We start from the raw sequence: 17,716 nt of genomic DNA, 5'->3' as shown, positions 1-17,716 counted from the left end.
TTGGACGGGGTCCTGGGCAACCTGATCTGAATGTGTGTGTTTGGTGGCCCTGCTAGGCAGGGGGGTTGGAACTACATGATCCTTGAGGTCCCTTCCAACCCGGGTGATTCTGTGATTCTGTGATTCCTTGTGAAATAGAGATACTCAATGCCCATTTGCTTTTGCCAATATTTGATTTTCTCCTTTCTGTTAAATAAAATTTTCAATTTACAATTTCTTGTGTAAGAAGAAACTATGATTCCCTTGGCTATTTTCTTAATTACTAGTTCTATTTTTAATAATGATTTATTATTTTCTTTTATGTTAAAACATACAATCTTGCAATATCTTTGCAAAGTTTTCCAGGAGCAACCCCACTATCTACCTTCACTGTTCCTGCAAGGAAAGCACAACTGTGTTTATTCCATGCTTGCAGGAGTAGACAATAATGGCCTTCAAAGCACTTTTACACAGTATCCATCACTGCAATGCAAGGAGGAGGGAAGCCACTTCTGCCCACTGCTATATTTGATGCCTTGTTTGTACCAAGCATGGAGAATTAGAGTCCACAACACTGTTAATTCTGTAATATTACAAATAGCAAATTGTATTGAGAGGTAGAATGTAGGTTCAATAAGTAATTTATATATAATAAATAACGCTGTTGTGGTTTTTGTTTGTTTGTTTACTCTTTTATGGGTTTTCAACATTGCATAACGTATCAATGAGGAGCATTGTGCCTCACAGTGAGTGAACAACTTTTCAATGGTTGACCAGCTGTACTCATTTTCTTGGCAGGTGAGAACCATGTGGATTCCTTCCCATAGGACTTTAGCATTTTCAGACTGGGAGACAGCGGATAGTAGGCTGGTGGGAGAAAAGCCCAACTCTCAACTGAGTCAGTGAATCATCAGACAATTCACAGAATTTGTGTCTACCCTCAAATATGAGACTAGGAAAGGAAATGTGGTTCCCCAAGTCAATTTTATAAACATGAAAAAACAGGAGTACATGAGGACATGTATTTTCAGTGGAGAATTCTGAGACACATCCTTCATCCCAGCAGTCCACCATACAGGATGAGGCCAACTCATCCATGTGCTAGTTAAAGAGATGAATTACTTTCTTCTGTTCCTCTTCAGTTTTCCTTTAAACTTTGAGACTGTGCAGCTTGTTTTATATACTGTAAGTTAATGCTTTTATGTGCTTTAACTTTGTTGTATTGGTTTTTAAGAAGGATTTTAAGACATCTAGCAAAACTTTAAGGCGTGCCATTCTGTTAGGACAATGTTCAGAAAACGTAGTGATTTCAAATGTTCTTTAGGTGACTGTTTTTCCAATTCACATCATAAAGAGGAACAAGAAATATTCTCAGAAGTGCTGCTTCAGAAACAATAACAAAAGGGTCTGTGAGAAAGAAGTGTCTTCCATTAGTCAGTATTGATTCTGGAAGTATCAGTAATAGAGTGCTGAGGCAACATGAAAATCAAAGGAATGAAGCAGCAATGTAAAACTCTTCAGGTCCCAGCAGATTAACAAAACTCAGGGAACTTTCTGTTCTAGAGAATAGATTTCCACTGGAGTATCTGACTTCCCATAATGCTGACAACAGCATTTACAAAGTCAAGTCTGAAAATTCATTAAATCCAAAGGAAACTTTATATCTGTAGCCATAGGGGCAATTCCTGATAGTGACTGATCATGCAGCACACTGGTTACAAGTCCCTGGTGATATGAAAGAAATAGTACTAGGTAGTAATCAGGGTCAAAGCAAGCAAGAGGAGGTGGCTTGAGGTCAAGAATGGAGACCTCTATGAGAAAGAAAGCCTATTTAAAAAGCTTGCATAGTTTTAGGTGGAAATCTGGCATGTGCTTGAAATATAGGTCTACTATAGACCACATTAATCTTAAGGAATTGTAAAAAATTCTTCCTTAAGTTCCTCCTTAAGAGGAACTATTATATGTGCCAGTTCTGTTCCTCTTCCTTCATGCCCCTATATCACAGAGACGGTGTAAAATAGACCCTTATTCTGAATCAATACAGCCTTTCTCATATTCCTGTTCAGCTGATAGTCACTCAGCAACACTTTAGTTTTTAGATGTTTACAAATCTGTGTTTCCATCATTCCTTCCAAATTGGGATTCAAAGACCATCTCAAAAAGTAATTCACATTCATTGTAGTTTTCCATGTTGCCTTCATTCTGGAGAAGATGAAAACATGAAGCCTAAAATTAAAAGAAACAGTGTATTGTGCGTTACGACCATCTGTGTCATCTGAAATACATTAAAACATCTTCTATTTAATGCCTTCCCCCCTCCTACATTTTTTTCCCTGAAGAATCATATCTCAGTGCAATACTCCAAAACTAGAGCATTGTTTTGTCAAGCTAGGCATCATATTTTTGACACCAACATCACAATACATTAAGATATCTAAATAATCTCTTTGTCTTGGCTACACAACTTGGTCTGAACATGAAATAAAAATCAGTTATACATAATTCAATGTTGAAGATTCATAAGACAGCTGAAGAGGTAAAACAAGAAAGGGTGGGGGAGAATTTATATAGAGAAGAGGAGATAAAACAGAAAAGGTAAATTATCATCCAGTGGAAAAGGAAGGGAATGTGAACTAGATAAGTGTTACCTTGACTGGTAGCTCTCTGAAATAATTCCTTCACAGAAACCATTACATAATGGCTCCCTGTGAGGACTTAGCTTAGCTGCTTTAGCTTTAACATGGAGCAAAGCTATTTTTATTCTGAAATATTATTTTCACATGGGAACTTATCTGGAACAGTTAAATGCTGTTGGAATACAATATTGCTATGAGATTTGCTACTCATTTCCTCCTGTCTAAATGAAGTTTCAACATGTTTCTTCTGCAGGGGGACTGTTATCAAGGCTTGATTCTGTTTTCATTTATATAGCATCATTTTATACCCACATACCCAGATAAGTTTATTCGAGTTATTCCTGATTTAGTCTGGTATGAGATCAATATCGACATTTTATGGTTTGAGTAGATGCTTTCTCTGTTTAACAGCCAAGATGGAAAAAACCTTTGGATCAAACTATAACTATTTTTTGTTTCTCGTCCTTGCTGAAATGAAAATGAAGTAAAAATAGTTTAATGCAATACAACACATTGCATTTGGCCTGAGATTAAACATTTTGTATGTTTTAAATAGAACAAAGAAGGCAGATTTAGAAAATAAAAATTCCTCTATCTATTGCTATTCTGTCCTTTCCCTTTTATTTACCGGCTCAAGGTTAGACTTCCCTCAGAATAGGTCGAGCTACTACAATTTTGAACTCCTTTCAAGAAATTGGCTTAGCAACTAGGCTGTACGTGATTATAAGAGGAAAAGTGATCTGCTTTCCTATGCTTTTGCATCCTCTTTAAACAGTATTCAACATTAAATTAAACTGAAGTTCATCCAGTTAAATGCAAATGTCTACATCTAGGTATCCTCGGTTTCCTTTAAATAAGAGCAAAAAAATAGGAGCTTTGAACATACCATTCGATTTAAGATCTAAAATAAGCATTACATCTTTCTTTGACCTTCATAACCTAAATGTGCACCCTCTACCTGTGGCAGCAAATTCTTTTACCAGTAATAAGAAGCCCAAGCTCTTCTTTGGAGACTAGTCTCTGTGACATAAAACTCATACTGTGATATATCACTAAACTACTATCACTGTCCAAACCGGTAAATGTAAAGCTAGTTTAGATCGCACTGAACTAGACTATGTCACATCTGTGATTGCACTGTGATTATGCATGTTCCTTCCTTCAAACTGCCTTGCAGTGGGGAGGCTTACTGTACAACAAACACACTGTTGATTTTATATGCTGTGTGCATGTTTTTAAGGCATTCTCTGATTGCATTCATTATAACATCTGCTTTCTCTGCTTCAGCATGTATAAATCAGTATCAGAATAAGCATTTGGATGATACAAGTGAAAACTCAGAGAGTGAACAAAGTCTCTTTTTCTTTTTTTTTCTAAGCATATCCCAATCTCAGTAGAGAAAGCAGTCTAACACTGTTGCCAGGAAAGAGTAGGGTGAGAATTATGCTGGAAAGGATTTGTGAGGTGTGGAGCTATTTTAATGTTGCTGGATGAAAAATCAGTTACTAAAATAAGAGTAGGGAGTGAAACCACCTCTACCAATGTGGAGGAATGTTGGCTTCAATATATTTACATGCTGCAATAAAAATGCTACCTTTTTCATAATTCTGTGTTCACTTTCAAATTGATCTCAATAAACTGTTGATACTTGATGAAAGCTTTGTCCTAAATATTTCATTTTGAGTAACACTGCTTTGTGTTGACTATGGAGAAACAGCCATTGCAACTTGAGCAAAAATAGTTAGAGACAAGAAGGATATATATTCTGTGTTGTGGAATGTCTTAGTTCAAGGGCATTCTGAGTGTACAAACATAACAGAATGTTAAAGTCTAAGACATAAAGCAGACCTAAAATACCAAAGTAATGTGCAATATGCAATTCACAAATTCTTGATTAGGACCTACATATTTCATGGTTCATCTGAAAAAAAAAAAAAAAGAAAAAAAAAGAAAAAAAATCAAGAACAATTTATATATTTATAATATATAAAATATAGCAGAAGCAGTATTCTACATTGCTTCGTACTGTTGAGCAGTAACAATGCTGGATTGAATGAAGTGAAGAGCTCAGTCCACAGTTTTAGCTTCCAGATTACGTTAAGGTGTAGGAAAGTATTTGTCACTGTACAAGCATTTAGAGTATGCAATTCTGATGTATGCATTCAATACAATTAAATAAATTTGATGGCATGTTTATATAAAATCTTTCTTCAAAACCACCTGCTGACCAGGGAGCTAGAAGGTTGTTCCTGTTAATTGTAACAGGAGCACCGGTCCTTCCAGCAGAGCATTTAAGTACCTGGCTTCATAGAAGACTGCCATAGTGCCAGAATATTAGATGTGAAGGTCTCAAACCATGTAGTATTTTGTCACTTTCCCTTAGAAAAAAAAAAAAAGTTCATTTTTCAAAGAAGTTGAAGGTATGAATAGCATCCAGCCTGGGTAAGGTAGGTTGTATAACTCTCTTGGCATATTTAAAAGGGAGTGAATTTTGCCATTTTAACAGCACTCTTTAGTTGAGATGTTAGATTAATCAAGTTCAGAGTGTTCATTTGCAATAGCCAATGTCACACTCATTGAAAAGCAGCTGATCTTTTCATTACAGGAAAACTCAGAGAGATAGAGCTCTTCATAACACTGAATCCAAAGCATTATGCTGAATAGAGAGATTCTGAATTTTATTGCTGAATATGTAGCAAATATAACTCTCACATTATACCCACAGAAATACTTGCCATTTTGTTAGAAGATATTTACTGCCTTTAAAAATACCTCAGTAAAATTTGCTGGGAATACCTTAGTGAGTCATTTTTTTCATCAGATTTTTTTTTTTTTTTTTTCAGATCTACTTTTTTGCACAGAACCATAGAATCAGAATGGTTGAAAGGGATCTATGGAGGTCATCTCATCCAAGCTCTTCTGAGGCTGCTGAGGGCCATGTTCAGATGGATTTTGAATATCTTCAAGGCAAGAATTTGTCTCCAAGCAGCCTGGTCCAGAATCTGCTTCCTCTTGTGGTGACTTTTTTCCTTTATATTCAATGCATATTTTCCATCTTGGGTATTTTATCTCTTATCCTATCTCTGTGCAACCCTGAAGAAAATATTGTTCCATCTTCTTTGTATCATTATACAGTTGTAGATATCAGTGTCGCTTCCCAAAGTGGAGCAAAAGCAGCTCCCTCAACCTCTCCTTTTATTTCCTGAGTTCCAACACACTAAATTTCTTGGCATCTCTGCTAAGATACACTAATATGTCAGTGATTTTCTTTGGTCAAAATTTTAAGAAACAGTCCAATGGCTGGGGACTTCTTGTGTAAGGAGCAGGATTAGGTCATTGTTACATGAATGCATTTTGAACTGGGATCCAAAATTCTCTCTCTTCTAACTTTATGTTTAATTATCAAATTAAAGGTGCTTGTCAACTTTGTCATTTCCCCCAAAGGAGAAGTTCTCCTTTAAATGAGTGATAAAATGTTCATTTAAGAGTAAAGAAAGCAAAGGCAAGATTTTAAAAGTCTTTACTTCCTTTGCGAGGATCAAGGTTCAAATCTGGAGGCAAGATAAGCAGAGTTAGGTGGTTAGATAAGGCAACTTAAGGTTGATTAAAAAATGAATGAATGGGTGGGACCAGAGGGTTATGATCAGTTGTGTGAAGACTACTTGGAGGCCAGAGACTAGCAGTGTATACCAGGAGTCAATATTGAGTCTATTTCTGTTTAACTTCTTAATCTTGACCTGAATGATGGGACAGAATGTGTCCTCCATGTTTGCAGATGTCACAAAACTGGGAGGAGATGCTGATATACCTGAGGGTCATGTTGCCATCCAGACAGCAGATGGTAGCAAATCCACCAGACAAACATTCATGATTTGATTTGCAAGACTAAAATCCTATTTTGATGCCATTTGTTCTTGGGAGAGATACTTCCAGCAGTAAACAAGTAAGGTCAGGTTTTACCTAGCCTTGAAGCTCGTAAGCATTTTCCAGAGAAGAGATTTACCAAAGTCAGTAGGAGACCTGTCTAAGAGAAAGACTGAGCGTTTGGGGAAATTCACAAATCTTACAAGTTTGAGACATAGTTTGCATATCAGACATCAACAGCCCCATAAATCATGAAGATTAAAAGAAGAAAGTTTGCCAGTATTGTAACTTAACATAGGAGTATGCAAAGAACACACTGAACTAACTATGCAGTTTTTTTTTTTTTTTTAACATATTGTTACAGATTACTGTAACTCCAGGGTATGGCGCATACACTTTTCGTTTTAGTTAAGTAACAACAGCTTTTATCAGTTGATTTCTGAACATTCTGCCATGGCTGCATTTTACAACCATCGTGGTTTCAGCAGAAATATGACAAGAACTAGAGGAAATCATGCTTTTGTAGGTAATTAAGATTTTGTTTGGACTTTGGAGAAAAGGGATGAGGACGTAATTCTTCTTCTGTTACATTTTCATTTTGTTTGTTTCTGTTACATTCATCATTTTGTTTAATATATATGAAGCAACTTCAGAGAGATACTCTGCTTTTACATGTACCACGTGAAAAAAAATAGATAGATTGTAATTGTGTAACAGAGGGTTTATAATCATTGCTGCAGGTCCATAACATAGGTTTGGAATGTGCTCTGAACTAAGGTCAGATCTTTGCCGTCATCACCCAAACCATTAATGACTACCTAGTGGATGATCTGATGTGCCGGAAGCAGTTATATGCCAGTACAGACTGCGACGTTTCTGCATATGTTACTGAGGGAAAGCGGTTGTCAGCTCATATGGCTGGCCTAGTCAACTTTTAAGGCCCACATAAATCTTGACTGATGTGGTATCACCACAAATGCCTCTTATTTCCTTGTTCAGCCTGAAGGATTTTCTATGATAAATTAGTTTTCCTCCTTATCCAGACTCACCCCTCTCATCATTTCTTCCATCAGTTTTCTTCCTTTAGTTGTCTGAAATCTTCCTGTTAGAATCTATATCTGTGCAACAGATGTATTTGGAAGCTGTATAGACAAGTGGTACTGCCCAAACCACAGTGGGTTTTGGATAACTGGAAACTAACCCACGGAGAACAGGAGACAAATAGAACATTATGATCTAGGTGCCACTAAAGTCATAACACATCTGAGAAACTAATTCCTTTTCTGAAAGCTGACACTCTATAGTAATTATTATTTTTAATGAATCATCAGAAAAGACTCTATACAGCCTTTCTTAACAGAAACCTCAATCTTCCTTCTCCACCAATGCGCCTGACGAAGATGAAATGCATGCCTGTGGTTGGTACTGGTTCTTTAACCTTAGCTGAGTTGCCAAGTATTTCAGCTGGCAATATTTTTACTTCAGAAGCCATGAAGCAATTTAACTCCACTCTTCTGTTGAAATAATTTTAATCCTTTTCAAAATGTAAAAAGATGGATTTAATACAGGGTTGCTTTTTGCAGGCAGCCCCACTAAATACCATGTTGGATTAAATGTATACAAGTCATGTTACAAATGCAAACAGTTTCTGGTTTATGTAACAGCAATGGCATCTACTCTGTAAATATTGCAAAACCACATATATATACTAAGTACTAACACAGTTACACATAGCCCTCATGATTATTCTATGGTTTAAAAGAAATCTATTTGTGATGACTCATGGTAAATGTCCAACTGCTCAAAAATTAAAACTTGAAAAGAATATCATTGCAAAGTCAGGCATTAAAAAGTTACAAAAAAATAGTCAGTTTTGAGTCAGGTTTGCTTATGCAACTTCAGTTAAATCTCTATGTACTTTTAGAGGCTGCTTTTGGATACTGTTATCATACATTTATTTTTCATCTGGACTTTTTCTCTATTTAGTGTGCAAGGAGAGGAGTACTGCTCCCATTATTGAGAATCCATGAGATACAGTGTGAGATCCTATGGCTATTACAACTAACAAAGAGGTTCCTTGAACACCAAGTGTGTCCAGTCCTGGGCGCAAAGCATGTATTTCTGAAACCAAGTAGGTTAGAAATGTAGGAAACATGAGTTATGTTATGCCAGTTAATGCCAGTCATCATCTTGCCATTGCAACTAGCACTTTCTCTAGCTAAGTGAGCATTCGGCCTTTTATTTCCTTGGAGAGACGATGGCTTTACCTTACAGGCCCACACAAAAGCAAAGAGCTTCCACATGGCTTTTCCATCAAACACCACATATAAATAGCATCTAATTTGTAAAGTCAAGAAGCTCAGACAGAAGAAAAATGCCAAAGTCATTATGAAGGACCCGTGAGATCACTTTTCACATATGTCTTCATTAAAAGGGTTTGAACTGCAATTATTTTTATGACTGCTTGTTGACAAGTTAAACATTTTTCTATGCACTCACAGATACATGCTCTGTATCTGGTTACCCATGCCCATTGAGGTGGATGCCTGGAACGGTAAGTTGATATGCTGCTTGATACAGCAACAAAGAATAATAGATATTTACTGGAGAAAACTCAGCTACCTCTCCAGTCACTCAAAATCCAGTTTTTCTGAAGCTAGGAGCTACAGTCCAGTGGAAAGAAATACAGGCCAGCACTTCCAGAGGTTGGTCTGGTGGCTGCAAGCCACCTTTGGTTTGGAAGATGTTCAGACACATTGCCATGTAGTTGTGTTGATACTTGCTTTCTCTGAGGAATAAGGATAGGGACAAGAAAGCCAGTCCTGTGCTATTGTGTATAAATTGTTTACAGCACAGTTTGAGCTCTATTCCTCTGTAGGAGTGATTCAGTGCTCCTGGTGATTTCTGCACCTGTCAGTATAGGCAAGATGCTTCCTACTGGGACTACTAACCAGAACAAACTTAGAGTTGGCTCACTGTTTTTACATAAATACAGGAATTACAATAGCAATAGCAACAGGAAAGAGTGGGTAGTATAAGAAAGACAGTGCAGGAGAAATTCTTTGAGTGTCATCTGCTAAGATATAGCAGGTAATCAAGTTGTGAAACCTCTTTTAGAGTGTTATTTTGTTTAAGCAACATTTTGTTACTGAAGGTTACAGAAGGTCAGCAAAATCCAAGCAAAGATTGATGAATTGATGGCAACGTGTGTTGTCTGTGGCAGAAGCCATACCCACATCTCTTTTGCTTATTGCCAGACAGATCCTGATTATCACTCGTACTGCAACAGCAAAGTACAGTGGTAAATACGAACATCAAGTTTCCTACATCAGTGCATGCACGGAGGTTGACTACAGATCCCCAGTTCAAAAAGTTCACCAAAACTTTGCTGTTATCTCCGTTGATTCATTCACCATTCTCAAAGTAACATATTTCTTGCCTTTGTTAGATCTTTGTTAGATCACTTTATTACCAGATGAGACTAGAATGCAGATAAACCATAAGATTGTTTTTATTGCGCTCAGAATGAAAAATGGGCTTCAGTTTTGACAGTTCTAAAGTCAATTTAGACAAAAAAACCTCTTTGTGTTTAATCACGGAATTACAAATCATCGAGGCCAATTGTCCTGCTAAAGCAGGTACCCTACAGCAGGTTGCACAGGTAGGCGTCCAGATGTGTCTTGAATATCTCACAGGAGGACACTCTACAGCCTCTCTGAGCAACCTGTTCCAGGCCTCTGTTGTCCTTACCATAAAGTTCTCCCACGTTAGTAGGGAATTTCCCATGTTCAAGTTTTTGGTCATTACTCCTAAAGATCAGACATTCTTCTGCATCTCCTTCAGTGTGTTAATTACCTCAGAAGACTGTGAAATTGAAATGCTTTAAACACAATTATTCTACAGCTTTCTCTTTCTTTTTCTTATCCCCAAGTAGGATGTCCCACTTCTTTTCTCAGACTATGTGATAGAAGCATGAGCTCTGCTGTACAGCCTTCTTTTCTTCTTTGTGGGCTGACTGACAGACTAGAAAAATGACGAGATTAAATTCTGGAGAGTAAAAGATTAAATGTCTCTTGAAAACAATTAAAACAAGGTCATATGGAAAGAGCAGTATATAAAATTTTCAGGAAAGAGGTTCATAGGAAGGTGGAGGCTGCCAGTTTTCTTGATGTTATTTTAAAATTTCAAGTAAAATAAATTTTGAGGGTGTCAAGAGGAGATGGAGAAGCACATGCTTTGTATTCAGAATACTTTGTGGCCACACCTGCTTACAGTGTTTTTGGGCAGCAACCCAAGTATTAAAATATTTACATTTCAGTCAGAAATGGTTTTCTGTGTCTACATAATAGTGGGAACATACAGGCGTAATTTATGAGATTTCAGTATACAATTTAAGAAATAGTGATGTTTAAGCACTTACGTGGTGACTGCTGTTATTCTAGAAAGCAGAGACCCTGTGAATGCAGTTTTTTAGGATGCAGTAACATTTCCATCTGGCTTTCTACTATTCAAAATTTTGCGTGCTTGGACATTAAAAAATTATTGCAGGCAAAAGGCTAGCTTACAAAAACCTTGTTAAAATGCTTTAAGCAGTAAGTAAGCTTCAAGCAGAAACTGTTTTAAAAATAAGTTTAAAATGCTAAAACACCTTTTCTCTCCAAATATATTATTAAAAAGGAATAGTAAATTTTTAAGAATATTTAACTTGGTTGAATCTACAAAATTTTTTCACTTCAGTCTTGAATATTTGCAGAGTAAACACACTTTACAAACACACAGAATTACTATCCTACAAAACAATTAAAGGTAAAAACACCCAAAGCTGTTTTAGAAGTTTTGTTACAGGGTCAAATCAAGAATTTCGAAGGATAAGAGTGTTCTTAGAAATTCATGAATAGTACATGTTGAAATGAATAATTAGGAAGGTCAAGTAAATTACTAGAAGAAAAGAAATAAAAGCCTCAGACTCTATGTGCATTTGGCCATGGAAATATTAAACTATCACATAATATCTGAAAGCAATATTTGCTAAGTGGAAAAACAACACCATTGTGCTTTTTATGCAGAATATGGCAGAGTCAGGTCTTGCATTCAGTTTAATCTTTAAATATTTCTGATGTGTGTTTTTAACCTGGTAACTCTAGAGGTCTATTACTAGGATAGAGAGATGAAAAGATAAAGCTAATAAAGAGCCTTAAAATTTTCATTTAATTTAAAAAATCCTGTAACTTATGAAATTAAATTATTTATTAATTATGCATCATTAATTCGCGAAAATAAATTATTAAATATTTTCCCAGCTCATGATAATTTATCAGAAGAAGATGACTGATTCAATCATCGTTTACTATTTTTCGTATAGAATCACTTTCTCGGTTAATCCATAAAGAACGCTGACACAAATGGATAAGTGAAATAATAATGATAGAGGTGGTTAGCATACTTTTGCTTTTCCATGTCACCTGTAAATCTGCCTCTCAGGTTGATGATCATGAAGACAGGGATAGCAATTCTTCTCTGCTTACCTAAGTAGGGACCAGAGGTATAGAAACACAAGATACAATGGCAGTGACCTTTACAGATCACTGTAAGACATCTTATTCCATGCTCTTAAGGTGAATCAGCATAAAGAAATGTTGGTGTCTCTGAAAGTAATGCCTCTTATTTATTTCCATGGAAATGACAACTTATACAAGATTAGCATAATAGCACTATTTGATAGAGAAAATTCTCAGCTACAAAGAACTATTTTTCAACACAGTCACCACCATTAGCTATGCATATTCACAAGCAATGAACAAAAGCCTATGTGCCGCGCTTCTAGAAATCTGCTTCAGTGGAGGTGACCCATTGTTGTTGCCATCTCACTGTGCTCACATCCACTGGTCAGTCTCCAAAAACATTCAGCAAGAATCAATGAATGTCAGTGGGTGCCATTTTTTTCTGCAGGGAGGAATTCAATGCCACACCTTTGCTTCATACACACTTCCATGTCAGAGGTCATGTTGCCAGACTGTCCCTCTGCCACCATCTGTCACATGGCAACAAAATGTAATAGAATATTACTGGGAAGGTTCAACCTCTACTGCCATACCACCAACATACCACCAACATTTGCCTCTGCCATTGTGGGTCAACATAATTAAATAGCTGGTATTACTTTTGGAGTAGCTCTCATATTTTTTCCTCAGATATCATAAAATCATAGAATCCTTAGATTTCAAAGTGACCTTTATAGGTTATCTTTTCCAACTCCCCTGCAATGAACACGGACATTCACAGTTACATTAGGTTGCCCAGAGCCTGATCCAGCCTTGCCTTGAAAGTCAGCAGGGATGGGGCATCCACATCTCTGAGCAACCTGTTCCAGAGCCTCACCACCTCCAGTGCCTCACCACCTCACCACTGTAAAAGACCTTTTCCTTATATGTAACCTAAATCTACCCTCTTTAAGCTTGAAACGATTTCCCCTTGTCCTATCACAGCAGACACTTCTTTCCTGTAGCTCCCGTTCAGATACTGAAAAGCTGCTCTCATGTCTCCCCAGAGCCTTCTTTTCTACAGGCTGAACAACCCTAAATGTCTCAGCTTGTTCTCATAGGAGAGGTGTTCCACCCCTTGGATCGTTTTTGTGGCCCTCCTTCGGATGCACTCCAGTCTCTCCTGTACTGAGGTCTCCACATCTAGACACAGTATTCCAGGTGAGGAGTCACCAGCAAAGAGGGGCAGGATAACCTCTATAACACTTCTGGCCATGCTTCTTTTGATGCAGTCCAGGACAGGGTTGGCTTTCTGGACTGCAAGGGCACACTGCTGGCTCATGTCCAGCTTCCCATCCAGCAGTACACCCAGGTATTTTCCTTCAGGGCTGTACTAAATTCTTTCATCCCCCAGCTTGTATTGGTGGTAGATGTTCCCTTGACTTAGGTGCAAGACCTTGCATTCGGCTTTTTTGAACCTCATGAAGTTGTTCTGGGCCCACTGCTCAAGCCTGTCTAGGTCCCTCTGGATGGCATCCCATCCCTTTTGTATGTCAACCACACCCCACAGCTTGGTGTCATCAGCAGACTTGCAGAAGGTGCACTCGACCCCACTGTCAATGCATGGATGAAGATATTAAAGATTGGTCCCAGCAGTGACCCTTGGCGGACCCCACTCATCACTGATTTCCATCCAGACACTGAGCTACTGACAACCTAGATATGCTGTTTTCTTCAGAAGTCTGAGTCTTTTTTAAGATTTTCACCTAATCTTTTGTATTCATAAACTTCTGTGTCGTGACCCAAATATCCTTCAATTTGTCCTGCTAATGTGCAGTCACAAGCAATCCAATTCAGACCCTTTTACCCAGCATTTCATATGGAATTTTTTTTGTTTCTATATTTACTTCAGTAGTTCCATGTTATCGTGTTGGTTGTTCATTTATTTTTTTTTTTGGTTGGTTGGTTTGTTTTTTTTTGATCGGCCAGCCCAAGTTCCCTTTTCTATCAGTCTCTATTCTGCACCAGTATCTGCCTCTATAACTTGTTCCTTGTTTTATATTGCATGTCTTATATTCTTCCCCTGTTCTGTCTGCCCTTAAATAATGTAGCTCGTCCTTTGATGTTTGCTGGGTGTCACTAATGGATCATTCATAGACTAGAGCTTCTCTTTGTCTCTTCTGCTGTTTGAACCTACCCCTGTCTGGAAATAACCATGTTAAGCAAAGTTTAAAATCCTCCAAATACACTCCAAATATGCTCCAAATCAGCACAGTCCCATGCTGGGGTTAATGAACAAACCATTCAAATAAGAGAACAAACAGTGCTATCCAATAATTTGTGGAAATTATATATAGACAAGTAGCTTCAGGAAAGGGAGTAAGTCTGAGTGTTCTAAGTAAAAACAGAAACTTCTGGGATTTTTTGGTCACACTTTAGCAAACTTCCAATGAATTCATGCAAGTCGAACTACTGGAAGATTCACATTCTAGGTAGTTTCTTATATGAATAGCAAAAAGCATATCAGGGACACAAGGACTGACTTTTTGCCAGATGTCAAGTTTTTGCTCTAATGTATAAAGGCACAATAGCTGCTGAAGTAAAGATTACAAGATTGGTTTTTTAGCAGGAAAAATATTGTGATCTTCTCTTGCTTCCCAGCAGAAACATTTTGGCTGAAAATTTCCAAAAGATTTCTTCATGAGGCAGATGCTGTGCATGGAAAATTTCAACCTAAACAGTTAGTTTGGCAAAACTATAAGCAAGTAGGTCTTATAACAGGAAATGTTTGAAGTCTTAATACTAGGCCGTGCTAACAAACCATTGTATAACTTACTCAGCACAACCCTACTGCACTGATGAAGATATCCAACTGTTTGCAAGGCCAAGTTCTCAGGGTAGAAGGCATAAGTGTTAGATCCTAGTTGAAGCTGACTGGTGTTAACTACTCAGATTCTCTCTTAACCACAGACATTACCCATTTTTTAGCAGTGTGACTGATTGTATTCCACAGACAGGCTGTATTTTGGAAAGTACTTTATCTAAGTTTGAAGCATTCTGCTTATGGTGATTTCAACAAAAACAAATAGAAGAGAAAGAAGGCTTAGGAAGCTTCCATCAGAGCTGTTATGACTGAAGGCAATTTCTTAATCCTATTTTTTTTTACTCTTCCATGAGGATGCTTTCTATCTGTGTGGGGTTTCTCTGTTAGCGGGGTGTTTCTCTCCAATTTACAGGAGGGAGAGGAGGTTCTTTAATATATGTATACCTGGCATGAGATTAAGAAGCAATGGTTCAAATGTTGGTCTGACTAGTCTATTAGAAATCTTAATCAGGGAGATGGGGAAGGGAAGGATGGCAACTATTATGAATTATGGTGATGGGGAAAGGAAGGAAGGCGATAGAAAAGATAGGAAAGAATCAAAAATTACGTAAAGTGGGGATAGTCACCACCAGGATCAGCAGCGGTCCCATTGCATGACGTTTTGATGATCTGAGGTAAAAGTGCAGGGGGAGAGCAGCAGCAGCAGCATGGCCAGCCTTGGGCAGCAAGCAGGTAGCAGGAAGAATCAGCAGGATAAATCTGGGAGGAAGCAGCAGCACTCAGGCAGCAGGACCAGGAGAGTCCATCAGCATGCAGGCATTCCGTAGTGAGGGATCTGATGGTAGACACCTTTGTTCTTCAGCATGCAGGTCTCAGGTCATAAGGAATCTGTTTTCAGAAAATCTTTCAGGGGAGAGTAGCAGCAGCATGGCCAACCTCAGGCAGCAAGCAAGCAGGTAGAGCACAGAGCAAGTCCAGGAGGGGGGGAGAGGGGCAGGTCGTGAGGCTTCTCATGTCTGAAAAACCCCCTTCTTCTTCATGAGGAATCTGTTGCCAGAAAAGCCTTTTGGGGGAGAGCAGCAGCAGCATGGCTGACCTTAGGCAGCAAGAAGGTACAGCGACAGAGTAGGTCCAGGAGGAAGAGGGGCAGGACGTGAGGCTTCTCATATTCAAAAAAAACCCTTCTTCTTCTTGAGGAATCTGTTGCCAGAAAAACCTAACTTCGTGGTTTTTTGTCCCTCTTTTATCGTCCTTTTTTCCTGTGTATGTGACATCCCTGGGTGCTTGGGTAACAGTCATGTGCATCACCTCCTGAGATGGCCATCTTCCTTGAGATAAGCCCACACAAAAGACTGCTTCCCAGCCATTACCGTGCAGCTTAACTCTCTCTTGTTGCCACTGGCCTTGACCTTCTGTGTCCCTCAGACAAAGGATTTCACAACCCTTGGCCAGGACTTGCGTGGATTTCTTTGGACTTGTTCATCTATGTCCCCAGCAAGCGTTGAGGCAATGATATAAAAGAATAATCTTACAAGGGGAAAAAAAATAATAATCCATATAATCAAATGTGTTATACAAAACATTGCGTATCACTGAAGACTACCAAGCAGCAATTCCAAGATTGAACAAGATGGGCAGCTAGTATGTAGGTTCCTTCTTCTTTTTCATTAGTGGGCAGGGAACATAAGAATTAAGGTGTTTTGGTTTTGATTCTTTAATTCCCAGCATCACTCTGCAGTAGTACTTTAAGGAGATATTGTGTATGTAATGAATCTACAAAAGCTGCCTTTCTGGTAGGATTTTGTTATCCCAATTACTGGTGCACATACATTTATAATTCCTACTGGTCCAGACTTAGCAACATGTCAAAGAGGTGCATACTCTGGTCACCCTCTTCTTCTGAGATAACCTCAAATGTAACAAGGCACATCATCTACAATCTTTCAAACTTCCAAACTTTACCATGGGCTTTCAGTATAAGCACCATTTTTCTGCTGGTTCCCTTGAAGAATTAAGCTTCTGAAATAGAAGCTAGGGGATACACGCCTATGACCCTCAAAAAATAGATGACCACAGCAAGCAGACAAGATGGCTGTTGTCTTTTGGGCTTAAAGTGCTTGTACAGAGCATTTCACTGACACAGCACTGCTTCCTGAGCTTCTAGAGAAGATGCCATCTCTCATCTAGCACTTTTGTCCTGTATAATAGCCAGTCATTCAATATTCTGTGTTGAATCACAAAATCACAGAATTGTAGAGTTTGGAAGGAACCTCTAGAGATCAAGTGTTGAACATATAGGAATATCTTCTTAGGCAGACTTCAGAAAATGTTTGGCTTGAAAAGCATAACCTCAGTATTGACCATGATAACTTTATTTTGCTCAAATAATCTCAGATTCTCGGAAAAAGCCTTTATTGCCCTCTCAAAGTTCATGGAACATCCTAAGCATGTAGTGTGGAAGAAAATAGAAATAATGAAACAGAACTGGGGGTGAAAGTGTTTATCAAATATTGGAGGGTAAAATGCACACAAAAAATGTAGAAATAAAGCATGCTATTAAAAAGGCAGTAACTTAATAATGAAGAATATATTTAAATTAAATTTAATAGTAGTAAATATTTCAAGATTGCAGAAATGTGTTGTTAGATAATCAGGTAACATTATAGCTTCCATGTAGAATTTATTGCAAAGTGTTTTTGAGATTAAGGCAAGGTGATGCTATTGCAGGCATTGAAAAGGCAATATTGTTTGCAGCATAATTTCTAATAGATGAGTTGACAGGTAGGGGCCATATCTTAATGAGAAAATTCATTAACTATCTAATAAACTACTGAACAGCAACAATTACTTATTTGATTAAAGAATAGATCTGTCTGTATAAACAAAGGACGAAATCTTCATGATTCAAAAATTTGGTCCTCTAACAACCATCT

Source organism: Centrocercus urophasianus, unplaced genomic scaffold (genome assembly GCF_019232065.1).
Source record: "Centrocercus urophasianus isolate 14NV4802_14NV808 unplaced genomic scaffold, USGS_Curo_1.0 seq_10, whole genome shotgun sequence".
Classification (NCBI taxonomy): domain Eukaryota; kingdom Metazoa; phylum Chordata; class Aves; order Galliformes; family Phasianidae; genus Centrocercus; species Centrocercus urophasianus.
The sequence above is the reverse complement of the archived record's forward strand: the minus strand, read 5'-3'. Positions refer to the sequence as shown.